The following is a 19967-nucleotide window of genomic DNA, read 5'->3' on the forward strand; positions in this document are numbered from 1 at the left end:
TCGTCATGTCCGTGATCTCATCTGGGACTCCGAATAAAATTCGATCACCAAATCACATAACTCATATAATGCAAAATCGTCATCGAATGTTAAGCGTGCGGACCCTACGGGTTCGAGAACTATGCAGACATGACTGAGACACCTCTCCGGTCAATAACCAAAAGCGGAACCTGGATGCTCATATTGGTTCCCTCATATTCTACGAAAATCTTTATCAATCGTACCGTAATGACAACATACGTTATTCCCTTTGTCATCGATATGTTATTTGCCCAAGATTCGATCGTCGATATCTTCATACCTAGTTCAATCTCGTTATCGGCAAGTCTCTTTACTCATTCCGTAATACATCATCCCGTAACTAACTCATTAGTCACATTGATTGCAAGGCTTATCATGATGTTCATTACCGAGTGGGCCCGGAGATACTTCTCCGATACTCGGAATGACAAATCCTAATCTCGATCTATGCCAACCCAACAAACACCTTCGGAGATACCTGTAGAGCATCTTTATAATCACCCAGTTACGTTGTGACGTTTGATAGCACACAAGGTATTCCTCCAGTATCCGGGAGTTGCATAATCTCATAGTCAAAGGAATATGTATATGACATGAAGAAAGCAATAGCATTAAAACTTAATGATCATTCTGCTAAGCTAACGGATGGGTCTTGTCCATTACATCATTCTCCTAATGATATGATCCCATTCATCAAATGACAACACATGTCCATGGTTAGGAAACTTAATCATCTTTGATTAACGAGCTAGTCTAGTAGAGGCTTACTAGGGACATGGTGTTTTGTCTATGTATCCACACATGTATCAAGTTTCCGTTTAATACAATTCTAGCATGAATAATAAACATTTATCATGATATAAGAAAATATAAAATAACAACTTTATTATTGCCTCTAGGGCAACAATATGCTGCCTAAGAGTTCCTGTAGCATCGTCTTGTGCTGAGGCACTACACACCCCCTGGAGTTAGGATCCAGTTGGGCGAGCTTGATCAAGCATGCAAACGACCTATACGACGACAAAATGTTGCATTAAATAAAGTACCCCCTCCGTCTCATAATATAAGAGCGTTTTGACACTAGTGTCAAAAACACTTTTATATTATGGGACGGAGGAAGTAGTATACTTTGTGCTTGAGAGGGATAACAACATTCCAAACGTAACTGGCATATTGCCAAACTACGCCTCCGAATGTGATCAGGTTGTAAGATTAGCAAGTGCTTAAACTGGCAGAGCTCACATCTGAGCATTTGGAAATCCCCCATCTTGTCTGCAGAGCCATCCCAAGATGGTTGGAGGGACCTTGAGATCTCTGCCGCGAGCTCCATTTGGTTGGAACTAGTTGAAACAGAAACCCAACATATGACATCAAAATGCCGCTTGACTCTTGCATCGTTGAATGCCATCTGAGCGAGTGTTGTCTTCCCAATACCCCCGGCGCCAGAAATGCAGACCATCGTCTCAGTTGCAGCTGAAGCAGCCTTGCTACACGACTGGACGGGCATCTGCACAATATCATCCAGCTCCTCATCGTGCCCAAAGACCACTGTCCATGTTCTTGAATCAGGCAACGGGGGCGGCCGCCCTTGTCCAGCAGCACGCCAAGCCTGCGGGTTTCTTCGCTCAGAAGATTTATCTCCCTAATGATGATCCTGGATGGATTGGAAAAGAGCATCCCGTGCACTCCAATCAACCGCTTCCAAAGAGCCGGGAGCAGTTTGGCCTGACGGATGTGGGCCTTGCCATGCGTGGCAACAACAAGACTCGGGTAGTCGACCATGTTCTGCAGGTCGTCGACAAGATAGGCGGCGTCGCAGGAGGACTTGAGAAAGGTGTGTTAGCTCCCGGGTGTCCCTACATCCTTTATGAACTCTTCACTATCTAAAAGTAATAGCAACCCATTGTGGAATTTACTCGCTACGGGATGATATAGGTAGGGGTAATATATATTTTTGGTTTACTGGAGAGAGGTTGAAATTTTTGTTAATGGATGGTGCTTCCCATCTGGTCCTGAACACAGCATATTGTATTTTCAGATAATGTGAACAAAATTTCCAAGACTGTCTTGTGGTTTTGCTGGACCAACAGGAAATTTGTGGTTCTTTTCGAATCAGTTGGCCTAAGTCAGAGTGAAGATGTTCCTCCTATCTACATTTGAAATAGCAAATCCAATGAAGGCACATTCAAGGGAAGTCTGCTCTTTCAGGATGCTTATGGCTTTCAGATTTGAACTCAGTTGTAGTGTTCGGGCTTATGCCTAATAGTAATAACTCATGTTTGTCAGTTGCAGTTTGCAAATCCTTTATCCAGTTGGAGCTGGGTCTAGCTACCATGTGCCATGCCTATGTCGCATTGGACATGCAGGATCACACAGTTCCTGATCACCTGAGTTCTCTTGGTACACATACACCTGTTTAGTATTTTCTCCGTTCCTAAATATAAGCCATTTTAGAGATTCAAATACAGACTATATGAAGCAAAATGAGTGAATCTACACTTTAAAATATGTTTATATACATCCGTGTATAGTCTTTATTGAAATCTCTAAAACGTCATATATTTAGAAACGAAGAGAGTATGACAAAAGGGTCTGACTATATGTCATCTAGATGTGCGATAATATTTCACATCTAAGTTGACATCAGCACTTTTGTGATCTCTTTGTTTGTTTGTTTGTTTTTGTGTGTGTTGGGCCTGTTAGTTTGTCGGAAGACTTCCTTTCCTCCGCCTGATAAAATGCACGCGTCAGCCAGGCTGTCAACCACGTGTGCTGATGAGGTCCACTACCACGCGTCCACGCCCTGTCCTCTTTCCTAAAGCCAGCCCATCCGCCGCTTGCTCCATATTGCTGCGCTGCACGCACATTTGCTCACTGGTGTAATCCCATTGACGTTGTTACTTTTCTGGTGGGAGTACTACTGGCTACTAGTACTAGTCACTGTACACAACAAAATACTACGCCTGTTTTACTTTTTATTACTTCCAAAAGAAGGCACAAATAAGCACACTCAGAAATATTACTGTGTATTTTGCAACGCCGTTTGGCGTCGCTGCTTCAAGCAAGACACGCGCATCGCAATAAAATATTATGTTGTATTTCTGTAATATTTTTGTCCAAATGAGAACATTTCTTGAAAATGTGATTTTTCATTGAGACGACAAATTTTGAAATTGAGATATGTTTCTGTAAAAATGAGAATTTTTTTTAAAATTTAGAAACATTTTTTTGAAAATAATAAATACTTTTACAAACTTCTAACATTTTATGAAAACATGGACATTTTTTGAAAAATATGTAGACTTTTTCAAAAAGTTGAACATTTTTATAAATTTGCAAACATTTTTTGGAAATGTGAACATTATATAAAACATTTTGATCTTGTCTTAAAAAAACACATACATTTTTTAACTTATGAACATTTTTTGAAAAACATTAACACATTTTGAAATTTTCAATTTTTTTTTATAAACACGAACAATTTTGGAAATTGAAAAACTTATGAATTTTGGAACATGTTTTGAAAGTTGTGAATTTACGCAAAAAAGGAAAAGATTCAGAAAAAGAAAAAGAAAATGAAAATGAAAAAATGAGATCAACTTTTGAAAATAGAAAAATTAAACGGAGAGGAAAACCTATGAAGAAAAAATGATAAAAAGGTCGGGCCTCAGTTGGAAGTCATGGGTGGACTTGCAGTTGGGATTAAAAAAGCTCGGGCCCCGGTTGCAAGTCGAGAGTGGACTTGCAACTCTGACAAACAAGTTTGGGCCCCCTAGTTGTGAGTCGAGGATGGACTTGCAATTGCGACAAAAAAGGTCGGGACCCTAGTTGCGAGTTGAGGATGGATTTGCAACTTGGACAAAAATGGTTAGGCCCCAATTGCGAGTCGAAGGTGGACTTGCAACTGGGACAAATAAGGTCATATTCCTCTTGCAAGGTGATGGTGGACTTGCAACTAAAACAAGTTTGGTACTAGTTGTGAGTTGAGTGTGGACTTACAACTGCGACAAAAAAAGGTCGGGCCCCAATTGCAAGTTGAAGATGGACTTGCAACTGGGAAAAAAAAAGTCAGGCCCCGGGTATGAGTCGAGGATGGGATTGCAAATGGGAAAAAAGGTCAGTCCCGAGTCGAGGGTGGACTTGCAAATGGAAGAAAGAAAAGTCGGGCCCCAACTGTGAGTCGAGCGTGGACTTGCAACTAGGACAAGATAAGTCGGGCCCTAGTTATGAGTCGAGAGTGGACTTGCAACTGGGACATAAATTGTCGGGCCCAAGTTGCGAGTTGAAGGTATACTTGCAACTGGGACAAAAAAAGGATGGGCCCTAGTTGCGAGTGTTGGGGAACGTAGCAAAATTTTAAAAAATTTCTACGCATCACCAAGATCAATCTATGGAGTCTTCTAGCAACGAGAGGAAAGGAGTGCATCTACATACCCTTGTAGATCGCGAGCGGAAGCGTTCAAGAGAACGGGGTTGATGGAGTCGTACTCGTCGTGATCCAAATCACCGATGACCTAGCGCCGAACGGACAACACCTCCGCGTTTAAAACATGTACGGTTGGAAAGACGTCTCCTCCTTCTTGATCCAGCAAGGGGAAGGAGAGGTTGATGGAGATCCAGCAGCACGACGGCGTGGTGGTGGAAGCAGCGGTGATCTCAGCAGGGCTTCGCCAAGCTCCAACGAGAGAGAGAGAGGTGTTACGAGGGGAGAGGGAGGGGCCAGGGACTTGGTGCGGCTGCCCTCCCTCCCCCCACTATATATAGGGCCCCTAGGGAGGCTAGAGATTGGATCTCAAGGGGGGGCCAAGGGGGTGGCTTGCCCCCAAGCCAAGTGGGGCGCCCCCACCCCTAGGGTTTCCAACCCTAGGCGCAGGGGGAGGCCCAAGGGGGCGCACCAGCCCACCAGGGGCTGGTTCCCTTCCCCACTTCAGCCCATGGGGCCCTCCGGGATAGGTGGCCCCACCCGGTGGACCCCCGGAACCCTTCCGGTGGTCCCGGTACAATACCGGTGACCCCCGAAACTTTCCGATGGCCGAAACTGGACTTCCTATATATAATTCTTCACCTCCGGACCATTCCGGAACTCCTCGTGATGTCCGGGATCTCATCCGGGACTCCGAACAACTTTAGGGTTACCGCATACTAATATCTCTTCAACCCTAGCGTCACCGATCCTTAAGTGTGTAGACCCTACGGGTTCGGGAGACACGTAGACATGACCGAGACGACTCTCCGGTCAATAACCAACAGCGGGATCTGGATACCCATGTTGGCTCCCACATGTTCCACGATGATCTCATCGGATGAACCACGATGTCGAGGATTCAATCAATCCCGTATACAATTCCCTTTGTCAATCAGTACGTTACTCGCCCGAGACTCGATCGTCGGTATCCCAATACCTCGTTCAATCTCGTTATCGGCAAGTCACTTTACTCGTACCGTAATGCATGATCCCGTGATCAACTACTTGGTCACATTGAGCTCATTACGATGATGCATTACCGAGTGGGCCCAGAGATACCTCTCCGTCATACGGAGTGACAAATCCTAGTCTCGATTCGTGCCAACCCAACAGACACTTTCGGAGATACCCGTAGTGCACCTTTATAGTCACCCAGTTACGTTGTGACGTTTGGCACACCCAAAGCACTCCTACGGTATCCGGGAGTTGCACAATCTCATGGTCTAAGGAAATGATACTTGACATTCGGAAAAGCTCTAGCAAACGAACTACATGATCTTTGAGCTATGCTTAGGATTGGGTCTTGTCCATCACATCATTCTCCTAATGATGTGATCCCGTTATCAATGACATCTAATGTCCATAGTCAGGAAACCATGACTATCTTTTGATCAACGAGCTAGTCAACTAGAGGCTCACTAGGGACGTGTTGTGGTCTATGTATTCACACATGTATTATGATTTTCGGACAACACAATTATAGCATGAACAATAGACAATTATCATGAACAAGGAAATATAATAATAACCATTTTATTATTGCCTCTAGGGCATATTTCCAACAGTCTCCCACTTGCACTAGAGTCAATAATCTAGTTATATTGTGATGAATCGAACACCCATAGAGTTATGGTGTTGATCATGTTTTGCTATAGGGAGAGGTTTAGTCAACGGATCTGCCACATTCAGGTCCGTATGTACTTTACAAATATCTATGTCTCCATTTTGAACACTTTCACGAATGGAGTTGAAGCGATGCTTGATATGCCTGGTCTTCGTGTGAAACCTGGGCTCCTTGGCAAGGGCAATAGCTCCAGTGTTGTCACAGAAGAGAGTCATCGGGCCCGACGCATTGGGAATGACTCCTAGGTCAGTAATGAACTCCTTCATCCAGATTGCTTCTTGTGCTGCCTCCGAGGCTGCCATGTACTTCGCTTCACATGTAGATCCCGCCACAACGCTTTGCTTGCAACTGCACCAGCTTACTGCCCCACCATTCAAAATATACACGTATCCGGTTTGTGACTTAGAGTCATCCAGATCTGTGTCGAAGCTAGCATCGACGTAACCTTTTATGACGAGCTCTTCGTCACCTACATAAACGAGAAACATATCCTTAGTCCTCTTCAGGTACTTCAGGATATTCTTGACCGCTGTCTAGTGTTCCATGCCGGGATTACTTTGGTACCTTCCTACCAAACTTACGGCAAGGTTTACATCAGGTCTGGTACACAGCATGGCATACATAATAGACCCTATGGCCGAGGCATAGGGGACGACACTCATCTTTTCTTTATCTTCTGCCGTGGTCGGGCATTGAGCCGTGCTCAATTGCATACCTTGCAATACATGCAAGAACCCCTTCTTGGACTGATCCATATTGAACTTCTTCAATATCTTGTCAAGGTACGTACTTTGTGAAAGACCAATGAGGCGTCTCAATCTATCTCTATAGATTTTGATGCCTAATATATAAGCAGCTTCTCCAAGGTCCTTCATTGAAAAACACGTGTTCAAGTAGGCCTTTATGCTTTCCAAGAATTCTATATCATTTCTCATCAACAGTATGTCATCCACATATAATATGAGAAATGCTACGGAGCTCCCACTCACTTTCTTGTAAACACAGGCTTCTCCATAAGTCTATGTAAACCCAAACGCTTTGATCATCTCATCAAATCGAATGTTCCAGCTCCGAGATGCTTGTACCAGCCCATAGATTGAGCGTTGGAGCTTGCACACCTTGTTAGCATTCTTAGGATCGACAAAACCTTCCGGCTGCATCATATACAATTCTTCCTTAAGAAAGCCGTTAAGGAATGCCGTTTTGACGTCCATTTTCCATATCTCATAATCATAGAATGCGGCAATTGCTAACATGATTTGGACGGACTTCAGCTTCGCTACGGGTGAGAAAGTCTCATCGTAGTCAACCCCTTGAACTTGTCGATAACCCTTAGCGACGAGTCGGGCCTTGTAGATGGTCACATATCATCTGCGTATGTCTTCTTTTTAAAGATCCATTTATTTTCTATGGCTCGCCGATCATCGGGCAAGTCAGTCAAAGTCCATACTTCATTTTCATACATGGATCCTATCTCGGATTTCATGGCTTCTAGCCATTTGTTGGAATCTGGGCCCGCCATCGCTTCCTCATAGTTTGAAGGTTCACCATTGTCTAACAACATGATTTCCAAGACAGGGTTGCTGTACCACTCTGGTGCGGAACGTGTCCTTGTGGACCTACGAAGTTCAGTACCAAGTTGATCTGAAGTTTCATGATCATCATCATTAACTTCCTCTCTAGTCGGTGCAGGCACCTCAGGAACATTTTCTTGAGCTGCGCCACTCTCCGGTTCAAGAGGCAATACTTCATCAAGTTCTACTTTCCTCCCACTTACTTCTTTCGAGAGAAACTCTTTCTCTAGAAAGGATCCATTCTTGGCAACAAAGATCTTGCCTTCGGATCTGGGTAGAAGGTATACCCAATAGTTTTTTTAGGGTATCCTATGAAGACGCATTTTTTCTGATTTGAGTTCGAGCTTTTCAGGTTGAAGTTTCTTCACATAAGCATCGCATCCCCAAACTTTTAGAAACGACAGCTTAGGTTTCTTCCCAAACCATAATTCATACGGTGTCGTCTCAACGGATTTCGACCGAGCCCTATTTAAAGTGAATGCGGCAGTCTCTAAAGCATAGCCCCAAAATGACAGCGGTAGATCGGTAAGAGACATCATAGATCGCACCATATCCAATAGAGTGCGATTACGACGTTCGGACACACCATTAGGCTGAGGTGTTCCAGGCGGCGTGAGTTGTGAAACTATTCCACATTTCCTTAAGTGCGTGCCAAATTCGTGACTCAAGTATTCTCCCCCACGATCTGATCGCAAGAACTTGATTTTCCTGTCACGTTGATTCTCAACCTCAATCTGAAATTCCTTGAACTTTTCAAAGGTCTCAGACTTGTGTTTCATTAAGTAGACATACCCATATCTATTCAAGTCATCAGTGAGGGTGAGAACATAACGATAGCCACCGCGAGCCTCAACACTCATTGGACCGCACACATCGGTATGTATGATTTCCAATAAGTTGGTTGCTCGCTCCATTGTTTCTGAGAATGGAGTCTTGGTCATTTTACCCATGAGGCATGGTTCGCACGTGTCAAATGATTCGTAATCAAGAGACTCCAAAAGTCCATCTGCATGGAGCTTCTTCATGCGTTTGACACCTATGTGACCAAGGCGGCAGTGCCACAAGTATGTGGGACTATCATTATCGACCTTACATCTTTTGGTATTCACACTATGAATATGTGTAACATTACGCTCGAGATTCATTAAGAATAAACCATTCACCAGCGGGGCATGACCATAAAACATATCTCTCATATAAATAGAACAACCATTATTCTCGGATTTAAATGAGTAGCCATCTCGAATTAAACGAGATCCTGATACAATGTTCATGCTCAAAGCTGGCACTAAATAACAATTATTGAGGTTTAAAACTAATCCCGTAGGTAAATGTAGAGGTAGCGTGCCGGCGGCGATCACATCGACCTTGGAACCATTCCTGACGCGCATTGTCACCTTGTCCTTCGCCAGTCTCCGCTTATTCCGCAGCTCCTAGTTTGAGTTACAAATGTGAGCAACCGCACCGGTATCAAATACCCAGGAGCTACTATGAGTACTGGTAAGGTACACATCAATTACATATATATCACATATACCTTTGGTGTTGCCAGCCTTCTTGTCCGCTAAGTATTTGGAGCAGTTCCGCTTCCAGTGACCACTTCCCTTGCAATAAAAACACTCAGTCTCGGGCTTGGGTCCATTCTTTGGCTTCCTCCCAGTAGCTTTCTTACCGGGCGCGGCAACCCCCTTGCCTTCCTTCTTGAAGTTCTTCTTACCCTTGCCTTTCTTAAACTTAGTGGTTTTATTCACCATCAACACTTGATGTTCCTTTTTGATCTCCACCTCCGCTGATTTCAGCATTGAATATACCTCAGGAATGGTCTTTTCCATCCCCTGCATATTGAAGTTCATCACAAAGCTCTTGTAGCTCGGTGGAAGCGACTGAAGGATTCTGTCAATGACCGCGTCATCCGGGAGATTAACTCCCAGCTGAGTCAAGTGGTTGTGCAACCCAGACATTTTGAGTATGTGCTCATTGACAGAACTATTTTCCTCCATCTTACAACTGAAGAACTTGTCGGAGACTTCATATCTCCCGACCCGGGCATGAGCTTGGAAAACCATTTTCAGCTCTTCGAACATCTCATATGCTCTGTGTTGCTCAAAACGCTTTTGGATCCCCGGTTCTAAGTTGTAAAGCATGCCGCACTGAATGAGGGATTAATCATCAGCACGTGACTGCCAAGCGTTCATAACGTCTTGGTTCTCTGGGATGGGTGTGTCACCTAGCGGTGCTTCTAGGACATAATCTTTCTTGGCAGCTATGACGATGATCCTCAGGTTCCGGATCCAGTCCGTATAGTTGCTGCCATCATCTTTCAGCTTGGTTTTCTCTAGGAACGCGTTGAAGTTGAGGGCAACATTAGCGTGGGCCATTTGATCTACAATACACATTGTAAAGATTTTAGACTAAGTTCATGATAATTAAGTTCATCTAATCAAATTATTCAATGAACTCCCACTCAGATAGACATCCCTCCAGTCATCTAAGTGAAACATGATCCGAGTCAACTAGGTCGTGTCCGATCATCACGTGAGACGGACTAGTCAACATCGGTGAACATCTTCATGTTGATCGTATCTTCTATACGACTCATGCTCGACCTTTCGGTCTTCCGTGTTCCGAGGCCATGTTTGTACATGCTAGGCTCGTCAAGTCAACCTAAGTGTATTGCGTGTGTAAATCTGGCTTACACCCGTTGTATTCGAACGTTAGAATCTATCACACCCGATCATCACGTGGTGCTTCGAAACAACGAACCTTCGCAACGGTGCACAGTTAGGGGGAACATCTTCTTGAAATTATGTGAGGGATCATCTTATTTAAGCTACCGTCGTTCTAAGCAAATAAGATGTAAAAACATGATAAACATCACAGGCAATCAAATAGTGACATGATATGGCCAATATCATTTGCTCCTTTTGATCTCCATCTTCGGGGCGCCATGATCATCGTCACTGGCATGACACCATGATCTCCATCATCATGATCCCCATCATCGTGTCTTCATGAAGTTTTCTTGTCATCTATTACTTCTACTACTATGGCTAACGCTTTAGCAATAAAGTAAAGTAATTACATGACGTTTATGTTGACACACAGGTCATAAATAAATTAAGACAACTCCTATGGCTCCTGCCGATTGTCATACTCATCGACATGCAAGTCATGATTCCTATTACAAGAACATGATCAATCTCATACATCACATATATCATTCATCACATCCTTTTGGCCATATCACATCACATGACACATGCTGCAAAAAAAAGTTTGACGTCCTCTAATTGTTGTTGCAAGTTTGTACGTGGCTGCTATAGGTTTCTAGCAAGAACGTTTCTTACCTACGCCAAAACCACAACGTGATATGCCAATTTCTATTTACTCTTCATAAGGACCCTTTTTATCGAATCCGATCCACTAAAGTGGGAGAGACAGACACCCGCTAGCCACCTTATGCAACTAGTGCATGTCAGTCAGTGGAACCAGTCTCACGTAAGCGTACGTGTAAGGTCGGTCCGGGCCGCTTCATCCCACGATGCCGCCGAATCAAGATAAGACTAGTAACGGCAAGTAAATTGACAATATCGACGCCCACAACTGCTTTGTGTTCTACTCGTGCATAGAAACTATGCATAGACCTAGCTCATGATGCCACTGTTGGGGAACGTAGCAGAATTTTAAAAAAATTCTACGCATCACCAAGATCAATCTATGGAGTCTTCTAGCAACGAGAGGAAAGGAGTGAATCTACATACCCTTGTAGATCGCGAGCGGAAGCGTTCAAGAGAACGAGGTTGATGGAGTCGTACTCGTCGTGATCCAAATCACCGATGACCTAGCGCCGAACGGACGGCACCTCCGCGTTCAACACATGTACAGTTGGGAAGACGTCTCCTCCTTCTTGATCCAGCAAGGGGAGGGAGAGGTTGACGGAGATCCAGCAGCACGACGGCGTGGTGGTGGAAGCAGCGGTGATCTCGGCAGGGCTTCGCCAAGCTCCAACGAGAGAGAGAGAAGTGTTACAAGGGGAGAGGGAGGGGCCAGGGACTTGGTGCGGCTGCCCTCCCTCCCCCCACTATATATAGGGCCCCTAGGGGGGCGCCAGCCCTAGAGATTGGATCTCAAGGGGGGCGGCCAAGGGGGTGGCTTGCCCCCCAAGCCAAGTGGGGCGCCCCCACCCCTAGGGTTTCCAACCCTAGGCGCAGGGGGAGGCCCAAGGGGGGCGCACCAGCCCACCAGGGGCTGGTTCCCTTCCCCACTTCAGCCCATGGGGCCCTCCGGGATAGGTGGCCCCACCCGGTGGACCCCCGGGACCCTTCCGGTGGTCCCGGTACAATACCGGTGACCCCCGAAACTTTCCCGATGGCCAAAACTAGACTTCCTATATATAATTATTCACCTACGGACCATTATGGAACTCCTCGTGACGTCCGGGATCTCATTCGGGACTCCGAACAACTTTCGGGTTACCGCATACTAATATCTCTTCAACCCTAGCGCCTAGCGTCACCGAACCTTAAGTGTGTAGACCCTACGGGTTCGGGAGACACGTAGACATGACCGACACGACTCTCCGGTCAATAACCAACAACGGGATCTGGATACCCATGTTGGCTCCCACATGTTCCACGATGATCTCATCGGATGAACCACGATGTCGAGGATTCAATCAATCCCGTATACAATTCCCTTTGTCAATCGATACGTTACTCGCCCGGGACTCGATCGTCGCTATCCCAATACCTCGTTCAATCTCGTTACCGGCAAGTCACTTTACTCGTACCGTAATGCATGATCCCGTGATCAACTACTTGGTCACATTGAGCTCATTATGATGATGCATTACCGAGTGGGCCCAGAGATACCTCTCCGTCATACGGAGTGACAAAACCCAGTCTCGATTCGTGCCAACCCAACAGACACTTTCGGAGATACCCGTAGTGCACCTTTATAGTCACCTAGTTACGTTGTGACGTTTGGCACACCCAAAGCACTCCTACGGTATCCAGGAGTTGCACAATCTCATGGTCTAAGGAAATGATACTTGACATTCGGAAAAGCTCTAGCAAACGAACTACATGATCTTTGAGCTATGCTTAGGATTGGGTCTTGTCCATCACATCATTCTCCTAATGATGTGATCCCGTTATCAATGACATCTAATGTCCATAGTCAGGAAACCATGACTATCTTTTGATCAATGAGCTAGTCAACTAGAGGCTCACTAGGGACGTGTTGTGGTCTATGTATTCACACATGTATTACGATTTCCGGACAACACAATTATAGCATGAACAATAGACAATTATCATGAACAAGGAAATATAATAATAACCATTTTATTATTGCCTCTAGGGCATATTTCCAACAGCGAGTCGAGGGTGGACTTGCAACTGGGACAAAAAAGGCCCGGACCTAGTTGCGAGTTGAGGGCGGACTTGCAAGTGGGACAACTACCCAAAATTACTATACCATTTATGAGTCGAGAATGGACCTACGACTAGGACAATAACAAAGTACAAGCCGAGTTGCGAGTCGAGCATGCAGTCGCAACTGGGATAAAAATAAAAGCACATGCCCGGTTGCAAGTCGAGGGTGCACTCGCAACTGGGATAACTATGAGCCCATTTGCGAGTCGAGGGTGGACTTGCAACTGTGACAACTATCAAACTATGAGCCCAGTTGTGAGTCAATGATCGACCTGCAACTGGTTTGGAATAAAATATGAGCCTAGCTGTGAGTCATTGGTGGACTTGTAAGTGGGATGGAAAAATACATGCTTCATTTGCTAGTCGAGGGTGGGCTTGCAACTCGAACAACTACAAGCCTGGTTACAAGTCGAGGTGGATTTGCAACTAGGACAACTACAAAAATGACAAGTCTGGTTACGAGTCAAGGGTCGACTTACAACTAGGACGAAACAAACTATAGACCCGGTTACAAGTCAAGGAGATGGCCGTACACATTTCTATCGTTGCATCTAGAAAAGAGCTTAGGCCCCAGTTAAAACTGGGACTAAAAAAGCATGGGCCCCAGTTGCAAGTCGAGGGTGGACTTGCAACTCTGACAAGAAAGGTTGGGCCCTAGTTGCGAGTCGAGGGTGGACTTGCAACTGGGAAAAAATTGGTCAGACACCAATTGCGAGTTGAGAGTGGATTTGCAACTGATACAAAAAAGGTCAAACCCTACTTGCGAGTCAAGGGTGAAATTGCAACTGGGACTAAAAAAGTTTGGGCCCCAGTTGTGAGTCAAGGGTGGACTTGAAACTTTGATAAGAAAGATTGAGCCCTAGTTGCGAGTCGACGGTGGACTTGCAACTGGGACAAAAAAGGTCAGACACCAGTTGCGAGTTCAGGGTGGATTTGCAACTGGGACAAAAAAAGGTCAGGCGCTAGTTGCGAGTCGAGGGTGGACTTGCAGCTGGGACTAAAAAAGCTCGGGCACAGTTGCGAGTCGTGGGTGGACTTGCAACTCCAACAAGAAAGGTTGGGCCCCAGTTGCGAGTCAAGGGTGAACTTGCAAATCGAACAAAAAAGGTTGAGCCCTAATTGCGAGTGAAGGGTGGAGTTGTAACTGGGTGAAAGAAAAGGTCGGTCCCCAGTTGTGAGTCGAGAGTGAACTTGCAAATGGGAGAAAAAAATGACCACAATTATGAGTCATAATGAGCTTGCAACTGGGACAAAACAGACCGGGCCCTAGTTGCGTCCGCATAACAAAGATGATAATAGGAGAGACAATGAACAGGGCATCATGTCTCTTCCGCTTTTATAGAAAAAGGTCAATAAGAAATGGCAAAATAATCCCCCAAAAAATGACCATGGAAAAACAAAACAAAGGCAAAAATGAGCCTACAAAAACTGGTTGACAAACTATATAACACGCTCAACAAAAACAACGTGTGGTCAAATTTGCGCAAAGATTAGAACAAATAGATCGGACAAACCACATCAAAATGAAGTGGGGTCATGTTTGCGCAAAAAACCACAACAAATTTGATTGAAAAAATGTTCAAATATTTATAAATAATCATGAATTTTAAAAACATAAATTCAAATAAGTGTTCACAAATTAAAAATTCAAAAATTTTAGTAAGTTTTTGCACACTTCAAAAAATGTTCGTGTCCTAAAAATACCATGAATTAGAAAAATGGAAAAGGAGAAGAACGACAAAAAGAAAAAAAAACAGCTCAAACAAAGGGAAGAGAGAAAAGGAGAGGAAGTGCCAAATAGAGAGTGAGAGCAGAGGCACCCGTTGACGCTTTATTCTGTAGCAGAAAAAAACAAAGCAATGTCTCACCGTATCAAGCCAACAAAAAAGGAACAAAGCAACGCCAAGCAGTCTGGAAAAAACAAAACAACGGCCCGGCAAATCACTAGCAACGACCTCGACACGGGCCGCACACGAGACCACGGCGAGCGTGCGCCAGCCAACAGTGATCCAACTGCGTTTGTGCGAATCTCAAAGCAGGACGTGATCCAACGGCTCTAGGCTTAAATGTGAGATAGCGAGGTGAAATAGCAAAACTTAAAGACAAATAGAACAAAAAAATAAAAAGAGAAAAACCCGAACAAAAAAACAAAGAAAAACAAAAAATGGGTTGGAAGCTTCTCCCAAAACAGGTAGAAAGAGCCCTTCACAGATCACCTTATTCACACACGTGGGAGACAAAAAAAATAAACAATTGTCATGAAGCAGGAAATTTACAAGGACATACAACTACTAGACACACTTTTCTCAACAAACAAAAAACATTTCACGTTTTCCCCTGGCTGAAAGCCCACAAAGCACAAAAACAGGGGACAAACACAAAACGGAAAAGGCCACATCGAGCGAAAGAGCCCAGAACTGCCCGACACAGGACACGGGCTGGAGACTGGCCGCCCTACCTCGCACGAGACACGGGCTGCCGCGCGACAAACGCGACTCCAGCGAGCGCCTGAGCAAGCCGAATAAGCTGCGGGAATGTTAAAGACAAATAAGATCCAATGATTTTGGATTTAGATGTGAGATAACTATTTCACATCTAGATGTGAAATAGTAAACCTGATGACAAAAACCCAGAAGCAAAAACCCAAAAGAGGGGGAGCTTCAGGTAGCAGCTACGACAGAAACCGAAACATCTTCGTCCTAGTAATGAGGTAGTAACCGCTTGGAAGCGAGTAGCTATCTCAAAAATAATCAACAACTCAAAAAGAAAGTTACAAGTTAGTACAAATCAGGCGACGTGGCAATCGCCCCTACAAATTGTAATGGTTACACGACAATCGCCTCTAATAATTTGATGAGTTAAACTGCAGTCACCTCTGCAAACTACATATACTTCTTGTCTGCTGTAATCCGAGGAAGGAAGTACGAAATAAGGTGGCGCCATGATGCGCGTCGCACTAACGCTGCTCTCAGCAGGAAAAACTGTCGCGGGCTCGTCTTCGGCTGCGAGCGACGAATAGGATAACCTCTCCCGTGGCGACTGCCGCATCGACGACGCTGGAGCAGAAGTCGACGGCGGCATCGTTCGACCTGAAGGCACGTCTTCGTCCATGACGGTGGTCACCACATTGCTCGAAGCCGTTGCTCCAGGTAGATTATGGCAGGAACGCTGCCTTACTGGAGGTGCCTCGTCGGGACTCTGGTTGTCGCTCTTCCTTTTACCTCCAGTCTCTTCATCAGCAGCCCCTCCCGTGGCATGCGTAGCTGAAGATTTCACACGTGGTGTGAAGTAAATCTTGCACAAGACCAAGTCCGGGTCCTCCGAGGGCATCTTCTCCACCTGTTCGCGGTCGAGCCGGAGTTCCACCATCAACCACCCAGTCCGGATCCGTCGACTGTTGTGCTTGTAGACGAAGGAGAAGAACTGACGGCATCCCACGCGGCGACCATCGCCGTCCTCCACGGCCTTCGTGCCTGCCTCGGAGTGCCAGCATCCCGCCCCAGATTCGAGCGTCCGCGCCTTGCGCTGGCCGCGAACGTTCTTCGTCCTCACCGGCGAGAAGAAGTACCACACTTTCTCGCCACTGTCGTCGCTTGCGGCGGGAAATTTGCTGGTGAGGCTGGCCGGGTCCGCGGTGTAGACGTCGGCGTCGTGGATGAATTCCCATGACAAGTCCTTCGTGATCCGACCGAGGAGGTACGACTTGATGAGCTCCAGTTCGGAAGGATGACGAGAGGCTGCGGATACTGGGCATGACGTGGCCATGACGAGACCCGACGACGACTGGCATAGATTCAAGAAACGACGATGGCCGGACGGCTAGCACGTGAGCGAAACTGTTGCCACTTCGAAATCGTAAACCTTGGTGCTATTATATCGGTGTTAGGTGTCCGTTGCCGCTGATCCGTAGTTTAGAATCGGAATAGGTCCCGGGTTCCGGCTCCACTTAGCAAGGTTGGGAATTGCACTGCTGGCGGTCAGGTTTCCGTTGCCGCCGATTCGGAGTTAGAATCCAAATGGGTTCCGGGCTCGACTTACCAAGGTTCGCATCGGAGGAATCCAAACTAGTCACCTCTATACTCCTATCTGCCACACTTTACTTTTTTTTTTGCAAAGAATATCTGCCACACTTCACTTGAAACCAAAATCGGGCTCGTGTGTTTCACGAACGGAAACGTAATCGGGTTCTCTTTTGAGTCTGCTTGCTGAGTTTATGGCTTTTCACTAGAGCCTTAGAACATCTCTAGCAGACCCTTTAAACCACGAAACTTAAACCGCGTCAAGCAGAGGACTCACCCCCCCCCCCCCCCCCCCCGCCCCACTCCGTGGGCCAGCCCATGAACGAGGCGAGCGCTCATGATGCGGCTGTTCTCGCGGTACTCTGGTCAGCCTGTTCGGCAATTGACATATCGTAGTTGACCGGTCCACCATTGTCTGGTTGACTGTAGACCATTGACTTTTTAAAAAAAAATCAATAAAAACAGGGAATAAAAATAATGTCACAAAATTTGAAAAAGATCAAGGGTTCAGAAAAACCTCGGGGATTTGAAATAAGTTCATAAACTTGAAAATTTTCATGATTTAAAAAAATCGCGGGATTTGAAAAAAGTTTGTGCATATGGAAATAGTTCACACATTCAAAAAACTGGTATAGACAAAAGATCATGCATTTGAAAAAATGTTCCAAAAAATCATGGATTTAAATAAAATCAAATCTGAAAAAAAATCACACATTCAAGGAATATTAGTTGGGTTTAAAAAAAAGTTCATCAATTTTAAAAAGTTCGTGAACTTGATAAAAGTTGGCACAATTGAAAAAAATCACAAAATGGAAGTAAAGAAAAGGTAAAATAAAAAGAAATTTCAGAATAAGAAAATAAAAACCAGATGCAAAACAAAAAAAGGTCGGAAGGTTCTAAAAGCTTCCAGAAGGTTTTGTAACCATCTGGAAACGTATAGAGAGAAAACAAAAGCGACTGTGGCCCATTCACGTGTGATACATGAGCTGTCGAGAATCAAAGAAAGAAATAATGAGTGGAGCCCAAGGTAAAGGGGGAGGGGATTGCACCAGTTTGTAGATATGCTTATAACTGGTGCTAAGGGCGGCAAAGAGGATTCAAGCTAATATCTGGGGTACGTCAACTAGCCGCTGCCCTCTAACGAACGATTCATTCACTCGTGAATTGGGCCTCCAACGAACGTTTCAGGTGATTCGCTCTTCGTTCACTGTAGCGCGACCCCTGGTTGACCTGGAGGCCCATTTATCTTTTGGACACCAATGCCTGGCGACCAATCGGTGAACTATTTCATTTGCTCAAGGAGGCACCCTATAGCGAATGTTTCAGCCTCCTTGACCATGCACTATATTGGTGGGTCCAGCCTGACCCCCGGCAACTGAGAGGTGCAGTTAACTTTTTATTTAGAAAAAATGCCACCAACAACAAAAATAGTAGGGTTTTTTCCTTTTTTTTAAATGAGCCTATTTATTTACACGCACTAAGGTTGCCACCTTTCATGTTATCACCCAATTGTTTTTACTTCTTTGGAAATTAGAAAACAATTATGGTGCAAAAAATTTAAAAATGCCATCCTCTAAAATAATAAAACTGCCATGCCATTAAAAATAAAAATGCATCCTCTCAATAATAAAAATGACATAGAATTTCTAATAAATGCCATACTTCAAATAATAAAAATCCATGCCATAAAAATAATAATAATGTGTTTTAAGTAAGAAAACAATCATGCTATTAAAAATAAAAATGGCATTCTCTCAAAAATAATTTGTCGTCCTCTTAATAACAAAAATGCCATCCTCACAGTAAACATAAAAGTGTCATCCTATTACTAATAAAAATGCCATTCTCTTAGTGATAAAACTGCCATACCATTAAAAATAAAAATTTCACCCTCTAAATACTAAAATTATCACCCTCTTACTAACAAAAAAATGCCATCCTTTAAAAAAATGAAAAATGTCATGTTATTAATAATAATAAATGCCAGGCTATAAATAATAAAACAATCATGTGAGATAGTAAAAAATATAATCAGAACTTTTTGATAAATAAAAAAATAAATTAGCTTTAAAAATATACATATAAAAGTATAATAATAAATTTTTACAACCCGGAAAATATACCGTAATACCAACCCTCACATTCTCCCATGATACCAATTTAAAATTTTAAAATACAAACATTTCAAAAAAAAATAAAAATAATCATGTATGTTCACAACACCTATGTCGACAACCCCTAAAAACTCACATCAAAATTCGAAATACACATGAAGAAACAAAAATGACAAATTGAGACGTGAATAGTGTCATATAGTGTCATTTTTGCTTGTCTTCTTTTCACAATATTCATGGAAGATTTGTCTTTTTTGTTTTTCGGTGTATATTTCAAATTTGGATCTGATTTTTTTAGGGATGTCTACATATATATGAATCGACATCCATGTTTTTTTCATATTTTTTTTGAAATGTCTATATTCAATTTTTTAAGTTGGTAACGTGGAAGCATTTATGGGTTGGTATCACCTGATACTTACCCTTCACAACCCCTCTCTCGATCTAGTGGCAAGATGTGCCCCACATGCACACAAGGTGGAGAGTTCAAACCCCCGTAATTGCTCCTTGCTTGTGATTTTCTGGATATTAAAAATGTGTATTCACCGGGACTTGCCTTAGAATGACAACTCCACAAGATCCACATGGCGTTGACATTGTGCCGAGATTCATGCGACAGGGAAGCCGTTCAGTGGGGTTAGCTTCCTAGCGAACGATCGTCGGATAGCATTTCTGTAACTTTTTTTTTTGAAAAAAAATGCCATCAACAAAGAAG

The sequence above is a fragment of the Triticum urartu genome, chromosome 3 (genome assembly GCF_003073215.2).
Source record: "Triticum urartu cultivar G1812 chromosome 3, Tu2.1, whole genome shotgun sequence".
NCBI lineage: Eukaryota > Viridiplantae > Streptophyta > Magnoliopsida > Poales > Poaceae > Triticum > Triticum urartu.